The sequence below is a fragment of the Colius striatus genome, chromosome 11 (genome assembly GCF_028858725.1).
Source record: "Colius striatus isolate bColStr4 chromosome 11, bColStr4.1.hap1, whole genome shotgun sequence".
Classification (NCBI taxonomy): Eukaryota; Metazoa; Chordata; class Aves; order Coliiformes; family Coliidae; genus Colius; species Colius striatus.
Window position 1 is genome coordinate 14,441,974 of NC_084769.1, and position 18,259 is coordinate 14,460,232.

General features: G+C 46.7%; 1 protein-coding gene across 5 annotated transcripts in view; it reads right to left on the reverse strand.

The window, feature by feature from the left end:
* MRAS (muscle RAS oncogene homolog) overlaps window positions 1-14,469 on the reverse strand; it is a 41,826-nt gene extending 27,357 nt beyond the window's left edge. For 2 of the 5 annotated variants that reach the window (XM_062004828.1, XM_062004825.1), the window contains exons 1-2: window positions 14,377-14,469; window positions 13,968-14,139 (exon numbers count right to left, since the gene is read on the reverse strand). The gene's annotated coding sequence lies outside the window, so the exon portion shown is untranslated. Of the gene's footprint in view, window positions 1-13,967; window positions 14,291-14,376 lie in introns of those variants that run through there. The other 3 variants (XM_062004831.1, XM_062004830.1, XM_062004829.1) reach the window with 2 other exon arrangements.
* Window positions 14,470-18,259: the final 3,790 nt, after the last annotated feature.

An 18,259-nucleotide genomic window follows, 5' to 3' on the forward strand; every position in this document is an offset into this window, starting at 1 on the left:
CCCCAATAGTACTCATTTAAAGGTAAAAAAAGAGCCCAGTTTGCAAGCCTGTGACAATGGAGAGTACGGAATTCAGAAGATGAAGCAATAGCCATCTCCCAGGTTTACCCAAGTAGGCTCTTGTCAGACTTTAGGTAGAATTTCATGACTCTAAACCTCAGAACCATATGGAAGGCTATTTTACAGCATTTCTCAAGCCCATGTCATAACTTGGTCACTTGGAAGACTCTTAGGATCTCACCACAGGCCCAGGAGTTCCTGTGTGACCTACTCTAGGTAGTCCTGCTCTGGCAGGGGGGTTGGACTGGATGATCTTTCAAGGTTACTTGCAGCCCTTAAGATTCTGTGATTCACTGAACAGTAATTTTTTCCAGGCTTGTTACAGTGTCAGCCAAGAGCATGACCCTCTTATTCATGTACAACATGCTGGGGAGGTGACTCTGAACTTGGCGAATCCAATGGGCTTGTCTGAAACAGGAGTTTGGGCAGAGCTTGGGGCTGGGTATCAAGGTGAGCAGTGCAGGCGGGGTGGGAAGGGGAACTGCACAGCCCCCTCCTCTGCCCTACACATCGTGATGTATGGCTCCGCAAAGCCACAGTGTCCCCATGAACCTGCCTGAAGACAGAGTGCACATATCAACATCCCTGCCATGTGCCAGGCCAGCTCTGGTGCCTCTTCTGAGACCTTCTCTCTGGTAACCTTCTCAGCTGTCAGTTTCCTCCCTGTTGTCCTCCTCTTGCTACCTGCCAGCCTGACAAGCTTTCCCTCTGGCAAATTCACAATGTGACACTCAGACCAGTGGGCAACTGGCCAAACCATCCTTGAACAGATCTTACCCATGCATGTCTCAAGTCTTCCCTCCTATCAAGTGCATTTATCTTGAAAGCACCAGAGAGAAACATCCCATGAAAATACTCCTTCAGAAAAGGTGTACTGGGGTCCCCAGCTGATGCTGCTTGGTACCTGTTCTTTGCTGTTGAATGATCAAGTTTCTTCTCTGGCGTCACAAGCGGATGATTCCATATATCAGAGAGCAGCAGCTGAAATCATAGAATCATAGAATGGTAGGGGTTGGAAGGGACCTTTAGAGATCATCTAGTCCAACTCCCCTGCAGAAGCAGGTCAACCTAGATCAGGTCACACAGGAACTTGTCCAGGCAGGTCTTAAAGACCTCCGAGGAATGAGACCTTTGAAAGCACCCCATGGGTCAGTTCACTCAACTTTAGACCCCTGTGGCTGCCTCTCACGCCCTTGTTTCAGCACAGACCTGGATCAAGATGCCCTAAGCCTGGTTTCTTCTATGCTCACTTTAAACTCTTTGCCTCAACTTTTAAATCATTCTACTTGCAGCTATGTGGGAGGATATATATGTACATTCATTAACACTTCCATTATGCCCCGTGGTTTGGCAGGTGGTGCTGCATTATGGATTTAAACAGTGCCAGCAAGCGAGTCTACAGCACTTCACTGGATTAGCATGCTATGGGAAATCATACCTCAAAAGTGTTTTGCACTCTCGTGAAGCACCTCCGATGAACGAGGCAACAGCAGGGCTCCAACCACTACTACCTCTGTGCAATCACATCACAAATTCACTCACGACTTCACGAAAAGATAAAACTCCTCAAAAATCAATTGCCATTTGGGAAAAACAAAAAAGAGAAAAAAGAAAATGCAATGGCAGAGTCTCTCCCTGGTTAAAGGAACAGGGAGAGGCACATCCTCTGCTGCCATTGCCACAAAACATCTTTCACACACACCAAACAATAACATCACCTGCTTTTGCCATATAAACTGGTTCTCCCATTTGCATGGTTATGTTCATTTCAGAGGTCAGCCTTCATGGTTCTCAGCCTCAGTGCCACACGTCAAAGGTGATGCCTTCTTTCTAATCATCAGGCTGGCACTAACAGATTTCCAGAAAATGTGCAGATAGCTTCCCCAAGGGGATGCTGTCCCAGGGAGATGAGGAGATGTGCTGGGCTACAGCCAACCCACCAAGGACCTCCTTCCCACAGCAACGCAGACAGCAAACACACCGCTTGGTACTGGCAAAGGGGCAGATAAGGACCTTTGGGACAAGAGGATGAAACAGTGGTTACACACAGAGATCACCACACTGCTCATCATTTACTGAAGTTGGACATGCTCGTTTTTCCTTAAATGTGAGTGTTGCTATGTGCAGTTCTACCTGCAGTGGCACAGAGTGCTGGCTTCCACAAGCATACGGGACTTCTGCTTTACCTGGGCAATGGGAAAGGTCATTTCACAGGTAAGACCACACCTGAACTTAACAAAGCAAAGTAACTGGACAAAGTTTCTGAGTCTAGACTATTGAGGTCAAATCATGAGCTACTTACAAAGAAGAAACCCTGATCCTCAATTAGCTCTCCCAGAGCACTGATGTGGTTCAACTACTCTGCTCTTTTGCTTGAACAGGTTTCCTTGCTTAGATTCTCCTGAGTTTCAATCCCCTACAGACCTTCACTGAGAAGTTTCACAGAAATGTTCAGGCTCTGCCATCAGAACCCAGGAAGATCCATTTTTAGCTTCCATCCACTACAGCTGTGAAGTACAGCTATCGTGCTGCAAAGTTACAGTGGAGTCAAGACATCAAGGTCTTTTCTCAAAAATAGTGGGATGCAGCATTATGGTAGACTACCTTATGGTAGACCTCATTTGCCATTCCTGTGCCTGTATGGTAATGTTATTTTTAAACACCAAGCAGAGAGATGTTAGCCTTAGCCTCGGCAACTCAGGCAAATCTCTCATTTGCATCACATTCTACATACCAGACTTACACAAAGAGCAAAAAATTAGGATTTGGCCCTTCTTTGAACTGTTGGGTTCTCCCTAAGGGACATTCACTCCACACTGAGGTCTTTTTTCAAATGCTTCAGCAGATTTGAGGACACTGCCAAAATAAAATTTGAACTGAAAGACAACTGCAGATATCCTTATGCTTTATCTTGACCCTGTGAGCTGTAACGCAGCATGGGATGGTTTACCCTGATGGTGTCTTGACATGTTTCTGCATATAAAAGTATTTCTATTAAAAGCACAGATAGAGAGGGCATGGATTGCAGCCACTTGGGAAAAGAAATAAATAAATAACGCCCCAAAGCATTAAGGGCTGGTAAGGGACATGATTACTTTCATCCTGCCACAGCATGTTTCAATTTAACCACTGCATCCCTCAGCACTTTTGGTTCATATTCTTTTACCACACAGAGACACAAGTTTGGTATACGCCCAGCCTGAGGAAGGGGAAATGATATTTTGGGTCATCAGTTCCACCCACCACGTCCACCCACCCCTCCACTCAACAAGGCTTTTGAAGTGCACAGGTCTCAAACCAGATTGAGAGCACATTAGCCTAGGGTCAGGAGGGCTCAGGGAGCCAGAGCACTCCTGACCTTGGAAAGCATTTTGAGAGCTTGTTCGGGCCAAATGGCTTTGCCAGCAAGTCCTCACCTTCTCCTGCCCAGGAGGACATCCTGCCTAGGGCTGCCTGCACCTCTGCCCCCACCACGGACACTAGCAGGCACTTCCTCATCTACCTATTTACTGCTGTGAAGGTGGCAGACCTCCACCCAGCCACTTGCTTTCAACAACTCGTCACCACTTTGACTTAGATGACTCCTTTTTGTCCCTTCCCGCCTCTTGAATGGACCCATCAACCTCTGTGTGAGCCTTCCTAAGCCTATGTGAACTGCAACTACTGTTATTTTTCTCTATTTTCTTTTTTTTCCCCCCAAAAACAGATGAGGCAATCTGACCTCCAAATCAGAGAATTGCTCCCAGCACTTTGTGCAGCAAAAGGATTTATTCTTACTCTGCACAGAACCAAACAGATACTTGAACGCAGGATATGCCTGAAAGCACAATTTTTCTGCTTTGCTTTGACAACCTAACGTTTATTCCCATATTCTTGTGAGGCTGGTATGTAAACAACAGGGAGTGACCTGCTGTGCTCAGGAGATCTTAGAATAAGAGTTGTATTTCTCTGCCCTCATGGATTCTGTAAGTCCTGAGGTTCAAAGAGTTTCTGATGTTCACAATTTAAAAATTCAAGGATTAAAAGTGGGTTGCTGGAGATCTTTCCCAACAGAAAACTAGATTGAAACCATTCCGTTAGTTAATAATTCAAATCCCAGATGCTTAATTAAAACAGACTTGCCACATTGCAAAAAGAATAAGAAATTCTATATCCCTTTAGCTAACTTTGCTGATTATTATGAAAGACTTTTCATGCTCCACAAGTGTTCAGTCTAAGTCAAGCTTTTGAAGATGGACTTAATACCTCCACGGGTAAATCTCATGTAGCAAAATACTTGCCGCTCACTGGACAGGGGTGATGCAGCATCTTATCAGCATCTCTGTGCTGCGTGGAGCCATCTGCCAGAATGTGCAGAGGAAATGATGCTCAGCAGAGCATTTTAACAGAGCATTCAGTATCTCTTCAGTCCAGACCAAACCTCAAGAAAAGCAAATGGTCCACTCAGTTCCTCATGCCTCCTATTTTGCCTGTCTGCGTATTAAATTTGAAAGCACTCACAGCATGTAAAGGAAACAGGGAAGTCTCCCAGCTTTCTACCCTTGAGCTACAAAATATTTTTTGCTGAGAGCAGAGCTGCAAGTACATATTCAAGTCCACCTCATATGTAAAGGGTGGGTGTCAGGAGGATGGAACCAGGCTCTTATCAATGATGGCCAACGACAGGACAACGGGCACTGGGTCTAAACCGGAACATGAGAGGTTCCAAAGAAATACAAGGAAGAATTTCTTCACTGTGAGAGTGAGGGAGCACTGGCACAGGCTGCCCAGATGGGTTGTTGAATCTCCTTCTCTGGGGACATTCAAAACCCACCTGGACAAGTTCCTGTGTGACCTACTCTAGGTGGCCCTGCTCTGGCAGGGGGGTTGGACTAGATGATCTTTCAAGGTCCCTTCCAACCCTTAAGAGTCTGTGATTACTACAGTTCATCGTAACCTTTGGACCTTAAATCCAGAGATAAGATCCTTGACCAGCGACCACCAAGGCCCCTTCAGGTGGAAGTGAACCCTTCAGGCCAAAGGATAACGGACACAAGCTGGAACACAAGAAGTTCCACTTGAACATAAGGAAAAACTTTTTTACTCTGAGGATAAGAGAGCACTGGAACAGGCTACCCAGAGAGGTTGTGGAGTCTTCTCTGGAGGTTTTCAAAACCCGCAGGTTCCTGTGTGACCTGATGCTTTAGCAGGGGAATGCACTGGATGATCTCTAGAGGTCCCTTCCAACCCCTACCATTCTGTGATTCTGTGAAGAAGGGTGTAAACAGGATGGGCGCAGGCTGTACCTGCCTCGTTCTCCAAGGACAGTTATGTCAGATGTAGATTTGTGGCTAGGCAGGTACCTTAACAGCGAGATCACATGGTGTGACAGCAACACTTGAGTATGTACTGTTTCACAAAAACAATTTGCAAGAGCTTAGGGTTTTCCCAGAGCACCAGGGCATGTCTCCTCCTTCTCGGTTAGCTGGGGACCCTTGTTCCCACCGAACATCAGCAGTCATCAAATCAACCTCCAGTCTGAGACTGCAGCTCAGCAGTGAGCACCACTCAGCTGAAGGTATTCCTTGAGTGATCTCCCTATTCTCAGTTCATCACCCCACAGTACAAGCACTGTGAATACCCTTCATGACTCCTTCTAGGATTGAGTGATGTGTACTAAACCCATTCTTCACAAAGAGTCCTACTTTATAGATAGATTTTCCCCACTTGGCAAATCTAAGGACAAGACTGGTGTCACTGATGCTTCCATACCAAGTATTACACAAGACAATAGCTACATTTTTTCTGAAGATCACAATCTCTACTGAATTGCCAGCTGTCTATGCAGACCACTCAAGAGCTATCTGGGTATGTTAAGTACAGATGACAGACCCGATAACAGTGTCTGGATGTGCCTGAAAGATTAAATTCCATCTGCATCCTGTTAGTTTTTGTCATTTGTCCTTTTTGGAGTCTCTGTGTCACAACAAACTGGCAAACAGCTTGCATCATGGGCTCATAAACTTACAGAAGAAAATTCTCTAAATGGTTTTTTTTTGGAGTGACCAGGTGCCTGGAGACAAGCTACAGTGGCTGTTTAGTAGCCCTTCAAGTGGGAATCCTAGTTCAAGAAAAAAAATAGATGAGATTCCCACTCTACCAATGTCCATTAACATCCTTTTAACGTGGGTTGGGTGGGCCTTTGTTCCAGCTATTGTACATGAGACTCACCATTAGGCTTTGTGCTTCCAGCAATGCAAATAATAGATCCCTATCCAAAAGCTTTTCAACCCCTTACATTTGCAAGATGAGCAGGTATTTGTTTCCACAAACCAGATCCAGTCTTACACTATTACAGCCTTTTCTGCTTTCCAATATATCCTTCAAAAACATACAGGAGGAAGCTTAAACATGCTCATTTTCATACTGATATGACTAATTCTTAAAAACAACAACAACAAAACAAAACAAAGAGCCCAACAAACCTGAAGATATCACTTAAATAATTATTTTCCTCTCGCTTTGAAAACTCCTCCTCTCAATTAAGTGGGCAAACCAGAGGAACTGCAGAGCACCTTGCTGTTACCAAATCTGCATTTTTTAGGCACACCGCCCTGTCTGGGTTTGTTTGTAGTGATTCCATCTCCATCCTCTGTTCTTGGCTCACCCAATAGTGAAATCCCAATCCTAGTCCTTCCTCTGCCTTTGACCAGAGCTAAGCCATGCTTGGAAAGCTGAATTCACTGGCACTCTCAAATAGAACACCATTTCCTTAAGAAACTCTTAAATAAACAAACCCCAACACTTGCACTTTGTAATTAAGTGCAAGCCAACTAAATTAGTGTCAAGACATGCCATAAAAAAGTATCAGAGCCCTGACATCCCTGTGTCCCTAGCAGGCTCCAAAAAGAGAGCTCTAGCAGCCTGTGCCATAGCAAACCCCAACTGTACCTCCCCTTGGGGCTACAGCTCTTGAAGAGCAGCAGGCAGAAGCCAAGAAGTGCCCAGGCTGTGCCTGTTCCCACTCAGGGTGCAGGTAGCTCTCCTGTGGTGCTGTAGGTACGGCCTGAGGCACTGGGACATTCCTCCCCTGGCTGCCACCAGGTGTGACTTTCCAGCAGACCTGTTGGGAGGGTGAGATCTCTGCTGCACCCTGCAATTCACTGAGCTCCAGCCTGAGTGTCAATAGAATTGAGTGCTCCCAGTTTTTTCCAAGGAGAGTATTTCCCTGTAACCTGCACAAGGTACAAGATGTGGAGCCCAAGCGAGGCACAGCGAGACTTATAGCTGACTTCAGCTGGCTTTAGTTTGATCTGTAAATCCTCTAGCCACTTCACAAGAGTGTTGCTCAGCTCTCGCTGTCTTCAGCCTCACAAGAGGTGGACACAAATACTTAGCATTAGCATAGCTCCCCATGACTCATTTTTTCTCCTTTTTAAATATAGCATCCTGTAAAAGTGATACATTCTGAGCAAAAAACCTCATATTGTTATTGTTCACTGTCCAATCAAACAAAAAAAATTCCTCCTGTCTGCTTTGTAACAATGTCCTCCCCCAAACCCAGAACACTGGTGCCCCTCACAAGGCCAGGACAGAAGGAATGAAGGTGGCTCTCCTCCATTAGGAAGTCCAGGGGACACAGAGAAGTTGTGCAGATGGCAGCAGATGTGGATCCAGTGGCTGGGCAGAACGCTTCATCATCAACTCAGCCACTCATATCAACTTTAATAAAAGGAATGGAACTGGGTCTGAGCACAGGAAGAGCAAGGATTAGCCCTGAGCCATGGAGTTTTGAGAGCTGTGAAGTACCCTATGCCATCATCAGAGAAGCCAGGCTTGCTGAAGAAGTGGTGGTGGCATCTCTAGCTGGGGGATGCTCCCCATTTCCCATTTTCCCCCAGCCACATATCGTCTTCCTCTCTCCATTGCCAGGCTTGAGCTTCCCTCCTCAGAAAAGCCAAGACACACCTTGTCTAGCCAAGCAAATGCCCTAATCTGCTGCAGAAGCATCGAGGAAGAACCTGATGAGAAAAGCATGGACCAGAGCTTGGTGGCTCTCATGGGAACTGAGATTCAGTTCCAGTACCCTCATGCCTGTCCCGTTGCAGACTTTCCTGTATGGTTCTGCATGCTGTCTTTAGCTTTACTGAATACTACACTTTCTCAGCTGTACAAGTGAGATAAAGGTCTCTATCTCACAGGTATGTTGCAAAAGACATAGTTTTTGCATTACAAGTGTTACAGGAAGGCTTTAAAAATTGGGCAAGTATCAAGACTGATCCATCACTGCTGAAAAAGGAACCTAAGATTGATAGCAAATTAAATTCTTACCTATCCAAACATAAATACTAGAATATGCAAGACTGGTTTTTTTAGTTTGTTTCTTCTGATAACCATGTTTTCCCTGGTGACTCGAACTGTTCCAGTCACAAGTTGTTTGAATTCAGTGCACCAAATCTTGCTTGGAGAAACGTATGTTTTACTCTGCTCCCAATGACAGCTGAGATATCAGTCATCCTCCCAGCTGTCCTACAGACATAGCTGAAAATACATTCCCACGTTTGTCCTGATATCAGGGGACTGAAGAGTAGACATTTTTATGTCTTGGATCTCTCTAGTAAGATTACCTAGAAGAATCTATTTTCCATAGTATTTTTCATACTGTTACTTGAACCTCCTTATTTAACATCTGAAATGAGTGGCAGAGCTGCCATGAACTGTCATTTTAAAGACATGATAACAGAACCCTTTTCTTAAAACTTTCAGCAGTATGTGTGGCTTAAAAAGCTGATTCCTGTTTGTAATAATGACTAAGACTCTTAGGAATCTAACTCTCAAAGTCATACAGGTAGTTTTGAATATGTTACCCTTTTGCAGTAATTATGCCATCAAAGTTCCAGTCAAAAGCTGATGAGCGTTACTAATATATGCCAATGAGCAAGCCTGTAAGCAAAAGACCTTCTTGCTTTATTTACACTCCAGTAAATGAGAAAGCACACCAAGACTTATTTTCACCTACGAGAGCAACAGATTTGACCCCAGGAGACACTTACTGAGGTTAACCCACAGCCCAGGGAGCAGGTTTATGTAAACTGGCTGCAAGTTGACGCAGTTATACTTGTTTTCACTGGAGATGATGGAAACTTGGAGCAGCTGTTTGGTGGACTAATACCAGTCACTATATAACCAGCAGTCTGGCCCACCATGTTTGGTCATTACAAGTCACCATTCCAATGGGGAATAGTCCCCAGGAAAAGTCCTCAGGCAATAGCCAAACACAGAGAACTGAGACCAGCAAGCCATTTGGTAGCGTTTCCCTCACCTTTTGAAAAATACATAGATTTTCCCCTTCCACAAAATTAAGCACTCACTTCAGGTAGGTTTAGCAAGTTAATATGGGAATAAGAAATGCTGTACATTCAAAAGAGAGGCTTTGTATGAAACCATGTGGAATTTGCAAACAAAGAAAGCTCAGAAAGTCGAGGACTGAGAGAGATGAAGGAGGACTAAGATATGAGGTTTTTACCACACTGAATAAAGTTGTACATTTGGTACAACATTCTTTCCACAGGCAGACCTTCTGGAAGAGAAGGCAAGGCAGGTATTATACTATCTGGTAGAAGGCAAAAGGGTTTAAGCTGCTCTATAGTAGCAGAATGTACAAGGAAGTAATTCAAGATCATAATCTCAAGCCTATCAACAGCAAACAAATTCTGAGACAAAAAGATTTAGTAAAAAATTAATTAAAGAAACTCAGTTGTAGAGGCACTGAGCAATTCCACTGGTCATTTTTAGCCAGAAGAGAAGGAGTAGGAAGGGGAATTCAGTCCAAGAGTATCTCAAATACTTGGATACCTTCTGAAGTATCTTAGCATTTGCTCTATCTATGCTCCCAACACACCCCATAAAAGAGACATGACTATCCCATTTTAGAAAGAAGAAAAAAAGAGGACTCGGTGAGAGGCATCTTACAGTATCCCTAAGAGTTGCTGACTTTAGCCTAGCTGCCTTTGGGCAGTCTGTGACAGACAAGATACCTGGGGGCAGGTTTCCCATTGCTTCAGCTAGCTCCAGGCACTGCATCGGTCTCTCTGACGGAACCCAAACATCTGTACAGGACTAACCACCACTTACTGAAGAATGAGTGTCTGAAGCAGTAAAATTAGCAGGAGAGTCAATAGTAAGTATTGTAAGTACTTCTAAGTACAAGCAAAGTACTTAAAAATATCCTTAACCTGCCCCCACCTACTCCCTCAATCATTCTTTCAGGAGACATATTTCTAGATAATTATTTCACCACCTAAGAACGGGTGGCCAGTTTGCCAAACCTCTATGCAAGACTTCCATATGCGCTACTCCTCCACTGACATTTTCTCACATATACATGCATGCATGGATCAGCAATTGCTCCACTACATTCTCAAAGGGAGAATAAGTCATAAATCTAAAAAAAAAAAAAAAAAACCAACTCCAAGTATGCAAAAAAAAATCAGCATCTGAAGTCACAGCTGTTCATTTTTCCTCTCTGTTCAGAAAGAGCCAGTCGTGGCTTATTGCAGATGTTATTGATGCTGATGGACTTGCTCTAGATTTCCATCAGATACACCCATGATGTGACCCATTGGAGCACTGGACATTTTTTTCCCCATGGAGAAAAACACAGTCAGTGACATTCAAGTAGAACAGCAAGGCTGCATTCCCCACACCACTAAGTATCTTTCTCCTGTAGGCAACAACGGGAAAAAGAAGCAGTAACTCCACCAAGGAGCAGGCTAACGTTCCTCCCATCTGCCAGTCCCACGCTCATTCTGTTTTCACTGTTTCACCAAATCCTCCCAAACCGTTCTGCTTTATATTTCATTAAACCTAGGTACCTCAGACATCAAGAATAATACTGTTGATCTATAAAAGGTCACTTTGAAAGCACATTTCCATATCTTTTGACACCACTTTTCTTCCTAAGCCCTGTCTATAGTACTGTCTTGGAAGCCTGAAAATGAATTTAATGTTTTCCATATTGAATCTGTCCCCTCAAATCCAAACAACTTATTTATGACTCTAAAAGCTTATGCCAACACTGCCACCGTGCATAAACACTCCTCTCTTTGTTCCTGTGTTCTTATGTTAATATTATCCATCTCCAGAGTCTGGAGTACACTCTGTGTCGAGGGCTGTGCAATCCCACACTGAGCTGCAATCCCTCCTGCCTTCACCTCTGCAGGTAAGAGAGGTAAAGGGATGCACAATCGTGTAGAAGCTGTAAAGCTGAGGCAAGTGCAGCTCCAACATGCAGGGGCACCAGACTACACCAGAGCCCCTACACAGGCTGCAAAGGCTGAATGAGGCTGGAGCAAGGAGCCACTGGGAGTGACAGTAGGGCTGGGGCAAACAAACCTCACAAAACCAAATCAAGGCTGGTCCAGCTGAAGTCTGGAGCCTAAAACTTTCAAAGGGCAGACTGACTCATCCTAATGAATTGACTCACTTGTACCCAGCAGGTCAGAAGGGATGCCCAGCTTGGCAACTGCAGGCAGGAGGTAGAGGCTCTTGGCTTGAATCCAGCCACAAAAAAATATTTCACACAAAGAGGGAAGATTAAAAGAGGAAAGAACAGAAATAGATGAAATCAAACAGCTTTCCTCAAGGAGCCCTCCACAATTAAGAACAGAAGGGAAAAGAGTTTCTGCCCCGATGGTCTCAACAGCAAAACATCACTGACAGCATGTGGTATAAGCTAAAAGGCCACGCTGGTCTCAGATACGGGACACTCTTTCTGTCTGCAGCTAATGAAGAGCTCTAAGGAATCACAGCACGATGTCAATGGTAATCATTTATCACATTCATTTTCCCTATATCCACTTTCCCTTACATTGCTCTTGTGTACTACTTTGACTATGACAGCACCAGCTCATATACAGGACTCAAACTCCTGCTTTCCAGTCTCCAAACACCACATTTGCCTCAGTGCCAACAAATGTGTGGGGCTAAGAAAAGAAGTAGAGGATGCAGCTTTATTCCTCCCCTTTGTTAGCCTCATTCCCAGTTCAAGAAAAAAAACACCCAATACAACACACACCAAAAACTCCCTCTGTGGAGAAGGCAAGCTTTGTTTCTCTAATTCTTAGTTCCTCTGCAAAACAAATTTTAAGCTTGTGAAAACACCCAACAAAAACTTCAATAAATAGAAACTGCCTTTCACATCATTTCTGAAAACAGATGCTGGGCCAGCTCTGACCCTGGTGCAGCTGCTCTGGTTCGGGAGTCATGCTGGTGGGATGTTTGGCCCTCTGCAATCTGGGCTACACACTCTATCATATGGGACATCTCCTGGAATGGAGGAGCAAAATCAAAGAAGTCAAACAAACTGATGCAAACAAACATGACAAACACCTGTTTTTTTGTGTGCACTACCATTTTTCAAGAGATTCTGGCAGCTTTCTATTTCCAGACTCAAGTACACAGAAAGAAATCCTATCTCTATTACGCAGTCCAAAGCTATGCTACCAAGAGGTCTGGTTTTTAAAGCTATGACTTCATAATTTCCTTGCTACACCCTTGTTCTCTTTCTTATCTTCTCCTAGTTTTTCTTAAACTCATAGACTCCGTTTTTGCAATGCCCCTTGCAAAATAGACAAGTACCTTTCATAAAGAAAAATGACATCTGACCCATGCAACGTTAGACCTTTGAAATGCAGCTCTCTTTTGCAGAAAGAGCCTGAGCTAACCAGATGACTTCATAGTGAAAACTCATAAAGCATATCTATGTCCAGGTATGACTATAAAGTTGGTGCACTTGTTCTTAGTGCCCACTAGTCTACAAACAACAGTTTCCAGGTAAGACATAGATTAAATGTTTCCAGTCAACAACATAAGACTGACACCAAAACCTGAACTTGGATGACCTAAGGAGTCAGTGGCTTAAATTCTCCCACTATCATAACATTAAGCAACTGACCAGGGAAAGTGACAGCTAATGGGTTCAGAAGGGCTGCAGTTAGCTGTGCTGGGCGTGAGCCTCGCTCAGGGGTCAGGGCTTCACTCTGCGCTTAGCTCTTCTCACAAACTTCCAGCTCCTACTCAGAACTGCTGCAGTGTAATCTCCCCATCTGTTGTATAAAGTGATCAGCTAGGCAGGGAGGGTCACGAGAGCAGCCAAGCACAGGATGCTGAGACTGGTCCACCCATGGTCTCACTCTTAACTTGCTCCTCAACTTGCAGCCAACGTGGCTTTGTCTTAGTTTCTCTGCCTGTGAAACAGAGATTTCTAAACATTGTTTCTAGGGCTCTTGAGCAGTTAAAGAAAAAAAAAAAAAGCACAGAAGAAAAAAGGTACAAGTTTTCTTTCTAATCCCCAGTAATCCCAAGCACAAGAGCTGGAAAGTCCTTGTCCTTCAGCTTTGGTTCTGTTCGTTTTCTTAAAGCAGAGAAAAAGTAAAATCAGATGAAAAAAAAAGTGCCTCCTCCTCTCCATGTTTCTTTGTAATTAAAGTCTATCTCCTTCTTCTAAAAGCCTAGCAAACAACTCAAACGCATCAATCTGGAAGCTTTCACAAAGTATTTAGTGGTCCAAGAGCCGTTTTAATGAGAAATTAAAAATCTTGCGATACACGGCTCAGAACATGCAAGGGGGTAGGAAAGGGAAAGATTAGCATGGCTCTGATTCTGCTGGGGGTAAAATGCCTCGACAAGGGAAAAAAACCCAATAATCCAACAATCCCTCAACTTACAACAACCTTTCACTACGCAGCGTAAGGCGGCATGACCCCCTCTCCCCCATACACAGCCCCAGAGGAAGGCAGGAAGCCCACAGCGGTCCAGCCATGCCTCCATACATTCCATTTCCCAAGCGTTCGGCGGGGAAGGGGAGAAAGCCCCGGGCCGGCAGACACCCCCCGCGCAGCGAGCCCCGCGGCACAAAGCGACCGTACCGTCGTCCCCAGCCCGGCGTCCGGCGTTGCTGCGAGCGGCGGCTCCGCGGCGACAGCCCTTTCTTCCCGACAGCGATGTGCGGGCCGGGAGCGCGGCGGTGCCCTGGGGGCGTTCCTCCCGGCGCGGGGGGGGGTCATGCCAGAGCGGGGCACCGCATTTCTGCGGGAATTACTGAGGGAAGAGCAAAGGGGAGAGGGGAAAGCCCCGCCGCGGTTACCGCTGGGTGTCACAGAGATCCCGCCCCTCTCGCGGGCTCTTCACGCGTGGAGCGCCGTAACTCCTCGCCTCGCCGGGCGGCGCGGCACTGCCCCGCTCCCCTCCCCACGAAGAAGCGAAAACAATCTGTGATTTATTGGGCTGGGCTCGCTTCTCCCCGCACCCACGCCCCGTCCCCGAAGCACCGCTCACCCGCGCTGCCGGCCCGCGTCTCCTCAGCGCCCGCCCATGCCCGCCGAGAGGCGCCCGCGGCCGGGCAGCGCCCCGGCCCCCGCCCGCTCCCGCCGGCGGCCGCGGCAGGGAGCCCGCGCCCGCCATCCCTTATATCGCCGCGGCGGCGGCTATAAATAGCGCGGCCCCGCCGCCGGGGGCCGGCCCGGGCATTGCTGGCGGGGGCTGCGCGGCGCGGCGGCGGCCGAGACCCACCGGCACCCGCGGCTCGCTCTCACTTGGGACTCGTTTCTGAGGACGCGCTCCGGCGGGCGCGGGGCGGCTCCCGGGGGGCCCGGGCCCGCCGACCCCCGGCGCGGCAATAGGCCCGGCCGCGGCCGCCGCAGCGTTAAGGTGGACCGCGGCGGCGGGAGCGGGCGGCGGCACCTTAAGCCGTCGCGGCGGCCGGTGCCGCGCCTCTTCCCGCCCGGCAGCCCCTTGCCCCGGCGGGGCTGTGGCTGAAAGCGAGCGGACGGACCCTTCGGGCGCGGGATCTGTGCTGCCGCCAGCGAACCAGGAGGAGAGGAAACAAGCGCTTCTCTGTCGGCTCCGCTCGATGGACGGGGCAGCAACCGAAAGGCACCGGTTACACGCGCAGTTCGTGCCACATGAACGCGGCATAGACTGTGCCATTGATAGCCAGTTGCACTCGTAGATGTGCTCATACTAAATACGAGGATGCCTTATCGACTTTTATAATAGTAATGGAATTCATGTGTAGTACACCAGGGCTCAGCCCAGACGGGACTTCAGGGAACACATGGGCAGTGGTCACTTACCCTACCTTCCCTTCCTGGCCTTGGCACGGGGAGACAGAACCAAAGACGTGCTTCACATCTTGCTCCTTCACGTCAGGCTCCTTTGCCTCCTCACACTTTGTCTCTGATGAAGCAGGAGTGCTGCTTCTGCACGTGCACACGTTTGTTTACACACACTGCCCTCACAGAGGATGCAGGCACCAGCCACTGGAGAACGATCCATGTCAGTAAGGGCTGGTTGGTCTGGCAGTGCCCTGTGTCAATACCCTGAGAGCATCTTGGACACAACGCTACAGAGTGCTCACGCACATGCCAAGCATCTCAGGGGCTGTATTTAGACACCTGCTAATTCATCATGCTGGTTTGCTTTGCATGATGTGTATTGGTTCTTACAGACAAGTGATCAGCCCCAGCTGCCGGCCTGTGCCAAACTGGCATTATGTACAACCCAGTACTACCTGAAAATGTCTACCCAAGGCAGTCTGGCACTGAACTGTGGCCCGTATGAAACAAGAGAGAGCTTCCATGCTGTCTTTCCCACATAAGGGGCAGAGAGGAGCACAATGCCATTTTACAAAAAAAAAAAGATATACAAGTCTGTGCCTCAGAATCTGCATTTCCAGCATCGTAAAGGAGGTAAGAGGGATCAGAGCTACAGTAAGCAGTCACAGTGTTCCTGGCCACGGCACCCATGATGGCTCACCCTGCAAAAATTCTTCACTAATCTCACTCTGTCTCGAGACACAGAAGACATGTCCAGGAGAACTCCCACAGGCTTTCCTGGCTGAACTGTGGGATGGAGGTATTTTATTCACATGAATCAACAGCTGGCTTTATAAGACACATATTTGTCAACAGAAGTCACAGGCTTGCACGTGAATTTGGTTAAAAACTCATCTCTTCTGTGGGCTGTAAATTTTCCTTCCAAGACAAAACCATCTCCTCAGTTTCCCAATGGCAGCTTTTGTAGGCAACTTTGTGTAGCGTGGTGATGGAAGTGGCTGGCTGCAAAGAATCTGGGTTTTTTTTGCAATCAGCACGTCTTATCACTAGTGAGGGTAGCACTGGCAAAGCTGCCGATAAGTGGCATCCCTTAATGAGTCTCGAAACACAGCAGATCTTTTCTACACCCTCGGTAATGTGGAATTGTTGTCACTAGATGCTGGGGACAGGGCAGCCCTGGGACGGGTAGGCCAAAGGTTTCAGGTTTAGATCTTTAAATCTGAGCATCTAGCTGTATATTTGGGTTCCTTAAACAGATCACCCTTCAGAGTTGGCACATTTCTGTTTCTGTGGCGATAGCTGTATTTCCAAACCAATACACCCAACACCCAAACCTGAAAATCTCTGATGGATTTTACACCAAAGTCAGTAACATTTGAGAGGAAGAGCCCATGGCTCCTGCACGTCAGGTCCCTAGGGTATTCCTTAGTTCTCAGTAGCCTTCTCACCAGTAAGAAATACTAAAGTTATGTAAGGAGGAAAGCCAAAAACCTCTTCTTTCAATTCCAGCCAGTTTCTGGAACAGCATTAAATTTCTTGTAGTGTGTATTAGTTAACAACATTGCTAAAGGGGAATTGATGCTGTGGTTGAGCACTTACACAATACAATTCCTATTTTAAGTGCATTTTTGTATCCTGCTGAGTCACCCCAAGGAGCCCTCCAGCAAAACTTCATGTTCAGTTTGACAGCAGAGGCAGTGGCATGAAGAGAACCCCCCTTAACTAGCCCTCCCCAGGGGAGGGGGAGCAAGTGCAGGATAGGCAGCGCTTCAAACCATGGAACAGAATGCAAAGCTAAAAGAAAAAAAGTTCCTTAAAATTTCAGGCAACATTCCTCCTCCCTACCCCCCCTTCCCCCCCAGCTTTCATCACATGACATTTCCAGTATATTTCAGCTTCACTTAACAGATTAAAGTGACCGTAGAGTCTCTGAACTGCTCAGGTCAGACTATACTTCTGGCAAACTATCTCTATATAAGAGAACACATTACTTTGGTAGTGTAGTATTTAACTGTTAGGGCTAGATGAATGTGGCTGTTTATGATCCCATTTTAAAACTGAGCGAGTTAATGCAGCACAAGCCTCTTGGCTTGTTTTACTGGCAGCTGCCTTTGGGGCTGGCTGGGGATCCATCCTTCGCCGACCACTGGCACACTGAACACAAGCTGAGGTCTGCAGCGGGCAGCTGCTAGCACAGGGGCTTGCACAGCACAGCAGCAAGGCAGGGACTGTGCACAAAAAAAGCAGTATTTTCTCTGCAGGAATGGTGCAGAGGGTAAGATTCTTGCTTGTAGAAGTTCTTGGTGGTGCCACGTAGCTGGGGATATGAGGCCAATGCAGAGAAGGCAGAGGGTGGAGATGGGGTCATGGGTACGTGGTGATCCTCCCATGAGCTAACCCAAGATGCTGTTGGCATCACTACTTGGAGGGCAGGGACCTGTACCTGACTGCACCCTGCAGAGATGCAAGCACCATCCTGTGCCAAATCAAATCAAATCTCACTAGAGCAAAGCCCTACAAACTTGACCTTTGGTGCCGAATCTGGAGAAAGGCACAAGGAGACCACAGCCTGAGCCCTGCCTGATGCTCAAATAAGGTCCAAAGGAAAAAGCTGAGGTGCTTCTATGACATGCCATATGGCTCCAAATTTGCATAAAACCAATACAATAGCTTTGTTGTCACTCTAAATCCAGTTGGTCAGAGGTAGCAGATCACTCCTTCGGGCTACAGATGAGAATATTGCTGTGACTCTATGGACTGGGAACAATGAGGCTATAAAAAAAAGGCAGTCTAAACAGCTGAGCTTCTTTTCACTGAATTTCTGTGTGGTGCTTGGCACAGGCTACAATAAAGCTACTTAGCAGTAGAGGACATCTAGTGATATCCACGTGCAACTACATAAACCCGGCAAGAGTTCATATGTGACTACTCACTAGCCAGCGTGGCTGAAGACAGATATAGTGTGGCTCTAGCAGCTGCGAGAGGATTGGAACAGGCTGACCACACAGCACCCTCTATAAATAGGTCACAAAGAAAAAGTCCAGAGAGGCTTTATACATAGAAAACATTCAGTGAGAGCATAGACAAAAAGCTCAGGGGAGCTT